Genomic DNA, 11,857 nt, shown 5'->3' on the forward strand with positions numbered 1-11,857 from the left:
CACAACAATCAGCTCTTATTAACCCCTTCCCCTGTCTTCTTTCCCTGCACAGAAAATAGTCCCCCACACACAGTCCAGGCAGTTCCATTAATAATTAGCACATGGGTATGCAACTTCCCCTTCCTGATCAATTTCCTTCTGCACTGTCCAGAGAGATATATAGCTATATACTATATATACTATATATATAAGGGGAGGGGGGAGCAAGCTGGAAAGCTGATGAGCATGTTAGTCCACCACTTAATGCAGGAGAAGGTGGACCAGAAGGAAAAACAGTAGGGGGCGCTAACAGAGTGGAAAATGTAATGTGCATAGAACACCCTACAATATTTTTATTGCATGTGAAATGCAAAATACTTAATTAGAATTGCAGTTTTCATTGCATCCTTTTCACGATAACCCTTTTAACAATCCCCTTTTCCAGTTGTATCCATAAAGCTTACCACCAGTTACAACTAGCTTTTAATATGTTACTAATATCAAGAACCTAAATGTATGTAAAACTATTAAGAATAGGACATGAGGTTGAAGTTTTATTTTTTCTATTTTAACTTTACTGAGAGTAGAATGAAATACCTAATATCTGGCATTTAGAGTTTGGTGATACAGAAAGAAAAGCCAAAGGTGTTTATGTAGGAAAGATGTAGCTGGTCAGAAACGAGACCTAGAGTAAAAGGGCAAATATATACTTCTTTTTGACAGTTTTTAAGAGAGTGAAAAGTAGTAAAAAAACACCAAATTAACTAAAAATGAAAGTCATTTCAAATTGTATTGTAAATGAATTGAGCCTAACTTTCAGAAATGAAGACAGTGAGACAGCAGTTAGAAGACATTGAAGTGGCTGGTTTTAGTGATCTGGCTATGTTATAGTACTATGTCATAGTAAACAAGCTCAACCTAAACCCAAGACCACCTTATGCCATCACTCATCTCCTTACAGAATCATTGTTTGCCATCTTTAGGCCACATGGCTCTGGTCTGTTCACATAGTTGTGGTGCTGTGTGGATCTTTTTGTAGCTGTGATGCGGTGACTGTGGGGAATGTAGCCCAAAGCTAAGGGGGCTTAGCCTGGAAATAGGGGTAATACTTAAGGGGATTCAAAGGTAGCAACTGGATTTGGGTCCTAGTGCCAAAGAGAATCGAAAGGCCCCTCTTCTACATAAAAAAAGACTCTAGTATTATAAATGGCACATGTTAAGTGGGAAGAACCATCTTACAGATTTCGCCAGATTTCGCACTGAGACCCAGGATCTTCAAGATATTTCACGGAGCAGGGGTGCTATTGGACTTTTGGGTGGTGCTCCCTGCGGGTATTGTGTTGTGAGTGTGACTACATAAGTGACTGTACTGCAATGCCAGAATGTGCGCCAATTTTTTTTGGTCAAGCTTGGTGCAACTTTATATATATTTAGAGATGTTACTCCAGTTTTTACACCACCCCTCCTGGAATGAGCAAATGTTGCATTTGCCAAATCTGCCATATATCTACCCGCCTAGCTAACCATGCCCATTTTCATTGTCTTATTTCAAAAAGAAAGTGTGGTGGAAAATCATAGGAGGCTGCAAATGTTTTAGCAAAAATGACAAAACTGTTGCCTTTATACCAGGAAACCAGCGTATAGACTTTGGCCTCATGCACAGAGAACGTATTTATCTTTCCGTGTCCATTCCGTTTTTTTGCGGACCATTTACGGAACCATTCATTTCAATGGGTCCGCAAAAAAACTGAAGTGTCTCCACGTGCATTCCGTTTCCGTATGTCCGTATTTCCATTCCGCAAAAAAATAGAACACGTCCTATTATTGTCCGCATTATGGACAAGGACAGTACTGTTCTATTAGGGGCCATCTGTTCCGTTCCGCAAAATACGGAAAGCACACGGACGTCATCCGTATTTCTTGCGGATCCGTTTTTTTAAGACCGCAAAATACATACGCTCGTGTGCTTGAGGCCTCTATATATTCCCCCAACATGTCACTGTCTTTAAATTTGGCTTAGCAGCAATAGATCTATGTAAAACTTGGATGCACAAGCCTATTTTTTAAGAATGTATTCCAGATAGTCCAGTAATTTTATGGTATCGCTGTACACTGATTCTGTTACCAGTGCATCCAAATTAATTAAAAAGTAGTCTTGAGAAGCATTAGTAGGAAATCCAGTAGTATACACACTAGGGGCAATTCATTAATATTCGGAAAGGAACTTTGTTTAGGGCAGTTGTCCTGTTATGCCTGACCCCAAGTTAGCGATGGACTCAAAGCAATCTTCTGATGGTCTGTTCTCAGTTAATAGAGGGATATTGATTGATTGATTGATTATTCTTAATTTATTTAGCACTAACATATTCCACGGTGTTGTATCGATATATTCATTCGCATTAGTCCCAGCCTCCTTTGAAGCTTATAAATCTAATTTCCCTACCTCAGGAACACAAACACAAAGCCAATTAGCCTCAGTACATCAGTATGTTTTGGAGTATGGAAGGAAACTGGAGTGCTGGCAGAAAACCACATGAAAATGGAGGGGGCCCTTAATGAAGTTATCTTCCGCCTGTATCCTGGACTCTTATCTGCACCTTCCATTTTGTTCAGCAGCATATACCAAAGCCATGTACCACTGCAGACATTAAGACTCCAACGGGAACTGATATCTTCATTTCAATCTGGAAGAAATTAATCATACACTAATTAGAAATAAAAGTCACATACTTGGCTAACTCTGATTCAACCTGTCTGAATTGATTACCTATGTACAGAATGGAGCTAGGCAGAGATGACTTGAAAATTCACAGAGTATGGTATCCGTACAAACTGACTATCCCTCAGTTATTTGGACCTTTACCCAGCGTGTAGCCTTACCCTTCAAATATGCATGTGTTCCTTGAATTAGGGTAAGGCCACGTGGTGCGGTCGTGATGCAGTTAGCAACCGCAGCATCTCATTTTCCAATAGAAGTCAATGGGAAAATACGTTTCTGAGATAGACCCGGCACTTTCAAAATTGTGATAACTGCGCCTGAATTACCGCACGTAAGACATGTCCTGCTGCCTGCGGATGCTGCCTGCGTGAGTTATACAGTTGCGGTATTTGCTTTACCACAGGTGTTATTATTTGAAGTTAAAAAGCTAAAGAGCCAGGAAAATTCATTTTGTCATGCAGACCAAAAAATGCATTATTATGCATGCCGTAACCAACCGCATGCATTTCCTAACCACAACCACGCCGTGTGGTCGTACCCTTATACTGATCCTGCTGAATGTTCAAAAATGTAAAAATTATCTATGAAAGCAAAAATTCTAAAATATTGAGAATTTAGTTTTTCGCTGTATAACATCCTGATGGTTCCAGATATAGTCCCTATATATAACCAGAAACATCTGTTCTGTCAGCCCAGCTCCCAGGTCAATTATAAAGGCTCCTGCGCTAAGGTATAGTGATCCACAAGGATGCAGACCTCCAGAGCATTGACGTCGTCCCTGAAGACTTCAACGGAGGGATTTGCTGAGTACTGAATTTTTTTTTAATGGGAAAACAGGCAATTTATGCTGCCTTATAATTAGCGCACAGACCGGTAATTACAGCAGTTAAACAACACACATATAAGGATGTCATATATACATGCGACTCCGGTGATAAATATATCCTTTTACGTATACTAATAAACCATAGCACGCATGATGAGAAGGTCTGTCGGATGTTTTATAGACCTTGTGAAAGGAAATCCTGACAGTCTATCTGATTACGATTGCATTCCGGCTTTTTCAGGGACTCAACCATGAATAACATTTATTTACAGTCCCGTAAACCTAAGGCACAAGCCGAAAAAGATTCAGGTAGCAGAATGCCATACAGAATGTGAAATGGTTAAAAATCATACTCTCTTAATACTAGAAATGAGCGTATCCACATTTTACACACAAATTCTGCTGTGGGAGAAGGATCGGTGATGTTGGATTTCAAGGGGTGAGGGAGCAGTTTAGGGAGTCTGGCTACACACATTAGTAACCAGTTTCATCATGATCATCTGTCAATCTTAGGCTGCATACACACGAACGTTGTTTGTTTCCTTGTCCGTTCAGTTTTTTTGCGGATAGGATGCGGACCTATTAATTTCAATGGGTCCGCAAAAAACGTGTGCTGTCCGCATCAGTATGTCCGTTCCGTTGCCGCGGCAAAAAAATGGTGCATGTCCTATTTTTTTCTAGTTTGCGGACAAGGATAGGCATTATTACAATGGATCCGCAAAAAAAAACCAGATCTGCAAAAACAACGGATGCCATGCAGAACGTCATCCATATATCCGCAAAACACATACGGTCATGTGCATGTAGCCTTATGTGTACAGGGGCAGCAGGGACCAACAGGTCACAGACAGCAGAGAGTGGGAAAAGAAGGATTGGGCATGTTGGATTTCAACATGCCTGACCCTTTGTTCTCTTTGGAAATAGGCCACTTCCAGAGGACTCAAACTGTGGCTTATTCCCTACGTCCCACTGAAATAAACATGCATGCTCAGATGATTAGAGCATGCATGTTCACGGGAAAGTGTTTTGAACATAACTTGGGCCTCCTTAAAAGTATAAAACGTAACTTTTACTTATCCGACTACAGCCAATTCGAGGTGCTTCCCTTCACTACACTAGACTAGGGTTCAATATGGTAAGCATACTCAGGCTAGCAGCCAATAGTGCTGTCTATGATATCACTAGCCGCCACAGAGGCTACTGTTGTGTATTGACCCCAATTAGCTGCCGCTATCTCGACTTAGACCTGACAGTTAACCCTTGATGATAGTTAAGCATAAATTATGACTTTATTTGAAATTTTTAAATGTCTAAGTAAAAGTTAAGTTTTATGATACTTTTTAAGAGGCCCAAATTATGTTCAAAATATTCTCTACTCCCTGGGCTAATTATTGACAGTTAAGCACTTTTACAGTCAGTTAAATATTTGTTTCATGGGAAAGTGATCTCACTGTTAAAGGCATTGTCTAGCCTAGTAGCTGACCAATCCAATTCTCGTAACCTGTGCCTAAATACACATAAAATTCTTACCTTTTCGCAGTCTCACCATTACCATGATGCTGCCCTGTTCCTGCCTGATTCTGGTCCCTGCCAGACCAGAAGTGGATTGGTGCCATGACCGTTGTGGACAATCACTGGTTAGCACATTTGACTTCTGAGGCCAGTGATTGGCTACAGCGGTCATGGGACCAAGACACTTCCAGTTCAGTGAGGACAGACGTGACTGGGAACAGGGCCACTGCGCGGGAACAGCACAACTGCAGACTGTTTTTTTTTTTTTTATTGGCCACAGGTAGGGATGAGCGAACTCGAACTGTATAGTTCGGGTTCGTACCGAATTTTGGGGTGTCCGTGACACGGACCCGAACCCGGACATTTTCGTAAAAGTCCGGGTTCGGGTTCGGTGTTCGTCGCTTTCTTCGCGCTTTTGTGACGCTTTCTTGGCGCTTTTTGAAAGGCTGCAAAGCAGCCAATCAACAAGCGTCATACTACTTGCCCCAAGAGGCCATCACAGCCATGCCTACTATTGGCATGGCTGTGATTGGCCAGAGCACCATGTGACCCAGCCTCTATTTAAGCTGGAGTCACATAGCGCCGCCCGTCACTCTGCTCTGATTAGCGTAGGGAGAGGTTGCGGCTGCGACAGTAGGGCGAGATTAGGCAGATTAACTCCTCCAAAGGACTTGATTAACTGATCGATCTGCAGCTGTGGATCATTGAGCTGCTGATCCTCAATTGCTCACTGTTTTTAGGCTGCCCAGACCGTTTGTCAGTCACATTTTTCTGGGGTGATCGGCGGCCATTTTGTGTCTTGTGGTGCGCCAGCACAAGCTGCGACCAAGTGCATTTAACCCTCAATGGTGTGGTTGTTTTTTGGCTAAAGCCTACATCAGGGTGAAGCTGTCACACCAAGTGCATTTAACCAGCAATAGTCTGTTTATTTTTTGGCCATATACTACATCAGGGGCAAGCTGCGCCTGTCACCAAGTGCATTTAACCCTCAATGGTGCGTTTGTTTTTTGGCTAAAGCCTACATCAGGGTGAAGCTGTCACACCAAGTGCATTTAACCAGCAATAGTCTGTTTATTTTTTGGCCATATACTACATCAGGGGCAAGCTGCGCCCGTCACCAAGTGCATTTAACCCTCAGTAGTGTGGTTGGTCAAGCTATCACACCAAGTGCATTTAACCAGCAATAGTCTGTTCATTTTTTGGCCATATACTAAATCAGGGGCAAGCTGCGCCCGTCACCAAGTGCATTTAACCAGCAATAGTCTGTTCATTTTTTGGCCATATACTACATCAGGGGCAAGCTGCGCCCGTCACCAAGTGCATTTAACCCTCAGTAGTGTGGTTGGTCAAGCTGTGACACCAAGTGCATTTAACCAGCAATAGTCTGTTCATTTTTTGGCCATATACTACATCAGGGGCAAGCTGCACCCATCACCAAGTGCATTTAACCAGCAATAGTGTGGTTATTTTTTGGCCATATCCCAGTCTAATTCTGTCACTAAATCCATACCGGTCACCCAGCGCCTAAATACTAGGCCTCAAATTTATATCCCGCTAAATCTCTCGTTACCGCTGTCCTGTTGTGGCTGGGAAAGTTATTTAGTGTCCGTCAAAGCACATTTTTTGTTCTGGGTTGAAATACAATTCCCAATTTAGCAATTAAAAAATTTAGTGGTTTCTGCTGTATCAGAGCTATTTGAAATCTATCCCTAAAAGGGTATATAATATTCAAGGTGCACATAGGGTCATTCAGAATAACTTCACACACCCGCTACTGTGCATTTCCAAGTCTAATTCTGTCACTAAACCCATACCTGTCACCCAGCGCCTAAATACTAGGCCTCAAATTCATATCCAGCTAAATCTGTCGTTAGTGCTGTAGCTGGGCGAGTTATTTAGTGTCCGTTCAAGCACATTTCTTGTTCTGGGTTGAAATACAATTCCCAATTTAGCAATTTCATAATTTAGTGGTTTCTGCTATATCAGAGCTATTTGAAATCTATCCCTAAAAGGGTATATAATGTTCAAGGTGCACATTGGGTCATTCAGAATAACTTCACACACACCCGCTACTGTGTATTTCCAAGTCTAATTCTGTCACTAAACCCATACCTGTCACCCAGCGCCTAAATACTAGGCCTCAAATTCATATCCAGCTAAATCTGTCGTTAGTGCTGTAGCTGGGCGAGTTATTTAGTGTCCGTTCAAGCACATTTCTTGTTCTGGGTTGAAATACAATTCCCAATTTAGCAATTTCATAATTTAGTGGTTTCTGCTATATCAGAGCTATTTGAAATCTATCCCTAAAAGGGTAGATCATATTGAAGGTGCACATAGGGACATTCAGAATAACTTCACACACCCGCTACTGTGCATTTCCAAGTCTAATTCTGTCACTAAACCCATACCTGTCACCCAGCGCCTAAATACTAGGCCTCAAATTTATATCCAGCTAAATCTGTCCTTAGTGCTGTAGCTGGGCGAGTTATTTAGTGTCCGTTCAAGCACATTTCTTGTTCTGGGTTGAAATACAATTCCCAATTTAGCAATTTCATAATTTAGTGGTTTCTGCTATATCAGAGCTATTTGAAATCTATCCCTAAAAGGGTATATAATATTCAAGGTGCACATTGGGTCATTCAGAATAACTTCACACACACCCGCTACTGTGTATTTCCAAGTCTAATTCTGTCACTAAACCCATACCTGTCACCCAGCGCCTAAATACTAGGCCTCAAATTTATATCCTGCTAAATCTCTCGTTAACGCTGTCCTGTTGTGGCTGGGAAAGTTATTTAGTGTCCGTCAAAGCACATTTTTTGTTCTGGGTTGAAATACAATTCCCAATTTAGCAATTTCATAATTTAGTGGTTTCTGCTATATCAGAGCTATTTGAAATCTATCCCTAAAAGGGTATATAATATTCAAGGTGCACATTGGGTCATTCAGAATAACTTCACACACACCCGCTACTGTGTATTTCTAAGTCTAATTCTGTCACTAAACCCATACCTGTCACCCAGCGCCTAAATACTAGGCCTCAAATTTATATCCTGCTAAATCTCTCGTTAACGCTGTCCTGTTGTGGCTGGGAAAGTTATTTAGTGTCCGTCAAAGCACATTTTTTGTTCTGGGTTGAAATACAATTCCCAATTTAGCAATTTCATAATTTAGTGGTTTCTGCTATATCAGAGCTATTTGAAATCTATCCCTAAAAGGGTATATAATATTCAAGGTGCACATTGGGTCATTCAGAATAACTTCACACACACCCGCTACTGTGTATTTCTAAGTCTAATTCTGTCACTAAACCCATACCTGTCACCCAGCGCCTAAATACTAGGCCTCAAATTTATATCCTGCTAAATCTCTCGTTAACGCTGTCCTGTTGTGGCTGGGAAAGTTATTTAGTGTCCGTCAAAGCACATTTTTTGTTCTGGGTTGAAATACAATTCCCAATTTAGCAATTTCATAATTTAGTGGTTTCTGCTATATCAGAGCTATTTGAAATCTATCCCTAAAAGGGTATATAATATTCAAGGTGCACATTGGGTCATTCAGAATAACTTCACACACACCTGCTACTGTGTATTTCTAAGTCTAATTCTGTCACTAAACCCATACCTGTCACCCAGCGCCTAAATACTAGGCCTCAAATTTATATCCTGCTAAATCTCTCGTTAACGCTGTCCTGTTGTGGCTGGGAAAGTTATTTAGTGTCCGTCAAAGCACATTTTTTGTTCTGGGTTGAAATACAATTCCCAATTTAGCAATTTCATAATTTAGTGGTTTCTGCTATATCAGAGCTATTTGAAATCTATCCCTAAAAGGGTATATAATATTCAAGGTGCACATTGGGTCATTCAGAATAACTTCACACACACCCGCTACTGTGTATTTCTAAGTCTAATTCTGTCACTAAACCCATACCTGTCACCCAGCGCCTAAATACTAGGCCTCAAATTTATATCCTGCTAAATCTCTCGTTAACGCTGTCCTGTTGTGGCTGGGAAAGTTATTTAGTGTCCGTCAAAGCACATTTTTTGTTCTGGGTTGAAATACAATTCCCAATTTAGCAATTTCATAATTTAGTGGTTTCTGCTATATCAGAGCTATTTGAAATCTATCCCTAAAAGGGTATATAATATTCAAGGTGCACATTGGGTCATTCAGAATAACTTCACACACACACACGCTTCTGTGCATTTCCAAGTCTAATTCTGTCACTAAATCCATACCGGTCACCCAGCGCCTAAATACTAGGCCTCAAATTTATATCCTGCTAAATCTCTCGTTAACGCTGTCCTGTTGTGGCTGGGAAAGTTATTTAGTGTCCGTCAAAGCACATTTTTTGTTCTGGGTTGAAATACAATTCCCAATTTAGCAATTTCATAATTTAGTGGTTTCTGCTATATCAGAGCTATTTGAAATCTATCCCTAAAAGGGTATATAATATTCAAGGTGCACATTGGGTCATTCAGAATAACTTCACACACACACGCTTCTGTGCATTTCCAAGTCTAATTCTGTCACTAAATCCATACCGGTCACCCAGCGCCTAAATACTAGGCCTCAAATTTATATCCCGCTGAATTTGAATACAATACATTGGGCCAAATAATATATTTGTTGTTGTGGTGAACCATAACAATGAGAAAAAAATCTAGTAAGGGACGCGGACGTGGACATGGTCGTGGTGGTGTTAGTGGACCCTCTGGTGCTGGGAGAGGACGTGGCCGTTCTGCCACATCCACACGTCCTAGTGTACCAACTACCTCAGGTCCCAGTAGCCGCCAGAATTTACAGCGATATATGGTGGGGCCCAATGCCGTTCTAAGGATGGTAAGGCCTGAGCAGGTACAGGCATTAGTCAATTGGGTGGCCGACAGTGGATCCAGCACGTTCACATTATCTCCCACCCAGTCTTCTGCAGAAAGCGCACAGATGGCGCCTGAAAACCAACCCCATCAGTCTGTCACATCACCCCCATGCATACCAGGGAAACTGTCTCAGCCTCAAGTTATGCAGCAGTCTCTTATGCTGTTTGAAGACTCCGCTGGCAGGGTTTCCCAAGGGCATCCACCTAGCCCTTCCCCAGCGGTGAAAGACATAGAATGCACTGACGCACAACCACTTATGTTTCCTGATGATGAGGACATGGGAATACCACCTCAGCATGTCTCTGATGATGACGAAACACAGGTGCCAACTGCTGCGTCTTTCTGCAGTGTGCAGACTGAACAGGAGGTCAGGGATCAAGACTGGGTGGAAGACGATGCAGGGGACGATGAGGTCCTAGACCCCACATGGAATGAAGGTCGTGCCACTGACTTTCACAGTTCGGAGGAAGAGGCAGTGGTGAGACCGAGCCAACAGCGTAGCAAAAGAGGGAGCAGTGGGCAAAAGCAGAACACCCGCCGCCAAGAGACTCCGCCTGCTACTGACCGCCGCCATCTGGGACCGAGCACCCCAAAGGCAGCTTCAAGGAGTTCCCTGGCATGGCACTTCTTCAAACAATGTGCTGACGACAAGACCCGAGTGGTTTGCACGCTGTGCCATCAGAGCCTGAAGCGAGGCATTAACGTTCTGAACCTGAGCACAACCTGCATGACCAGGCACCTGCATGCAAAGCATGAACTGCAGTGGAGTAAACACCTTAAAACCAAGGAAGTCACTCAGGCTCCCCCTGCTACCTCTTCTGCTGCTGCCGCCTCGGCCTATTCTGCTGCTGCCGCCTCGGCCTCTTCCTCCGCCTCTGGAGGAACGTTGGCACCTGCCGCCCAGCAAACAGGGGATGTACCACCAACACCACCACCACCACCTCCGTCACCAAGCGTCTCAACCATGTCACACGCCAGCGTTCAGCTCTCCATCTCACAAACATTTGATAGAAAGCGTAAATTCCCACCTAGCCACCCTCGATCCCTGGCCCTGAATGCCAGCATTTCTAAACTACTGGCCTATGAAATGCTGTCATTTAGGCTGGTGGACACAGACAGCTTCAAACAGCTCATGTCGCTTGCTGTCCCACAGTATGTTGTTCCCAGCCGGCACTACTTCTCCAAGAGAGCCGTGCCTTCCCTGCACAACCAAGTATCCGATAAAATCAAGTGTGCACTGCGCAACGCCATCTGTAGCAAGGTCCACCTAACCACAGATACGTGGACCAGTAAGCACGGCCAGGGACGCTATATCTCCCTAACTGCACACTGGGTAAATGTAGTGGCAGCTGGGCCCCAGGCGGAGAGCTGTTTGGCGCACGTCCTTCCGCCGCCAAGGATCGCAGGGCAACATTCTTTGCCTCCTGTTGCCACCTCCTCCTTCTCGGCTTCCTCCTCCTCTTCTTCCACCTGCTCATCCAGTCAGCCACACACCTTCACCACCAACTTCAGCACAGCCCGGGGTAAACGTCAGCAGGCCATTCTGAAACTCATATGTTTGGGGGACAGGCCCCACACCGCACAGGAGTTGTGGCGGGGTATTGAACAACAGACCGACGAGTGGTTGCTGCCGGTGAGCCTCAAGCCCGGCCTGGTGGTGTGTGATAATGGGCGAAATCTCGTTGCAGCTCTGGGACTAGCCAATTTGACGCACATCCCTTGCTTGGCGCATGTGCTGAATTTGGTGGTGCAGAAGTTCATTCACAACTACCCCGACATGTCAGAGCTGCTGCATAAAGTGCGGGCCGTCTGTTCGCGCTTCCGGCGTTCACATCCTGCTGCTGCTCGCCTGTCTGCGCTACAGCGTAACTTCGGCCTTCCCGCTCACCGCCTCATATGCGACGTGCCCACCAGGTGGAACTCCACCTTGCACATGCTGGA

The sequence above is a fragment of the Bufo gargarizans genome, chromosome 1 (genome assembly GCF_014858855.1).
Source record: "Bufo gargarizans isolate SCDJY-AF-19 chromosome 1, ASM1485885v1, whole genome shotgun sequence".
NCBI classification, from domain to species: domain Eukaryota; kingdom Metazoa; phylum Chordata; class Amphibia; order Anura; family Bufonidae; genus Bufo; species Bufo gargarizans.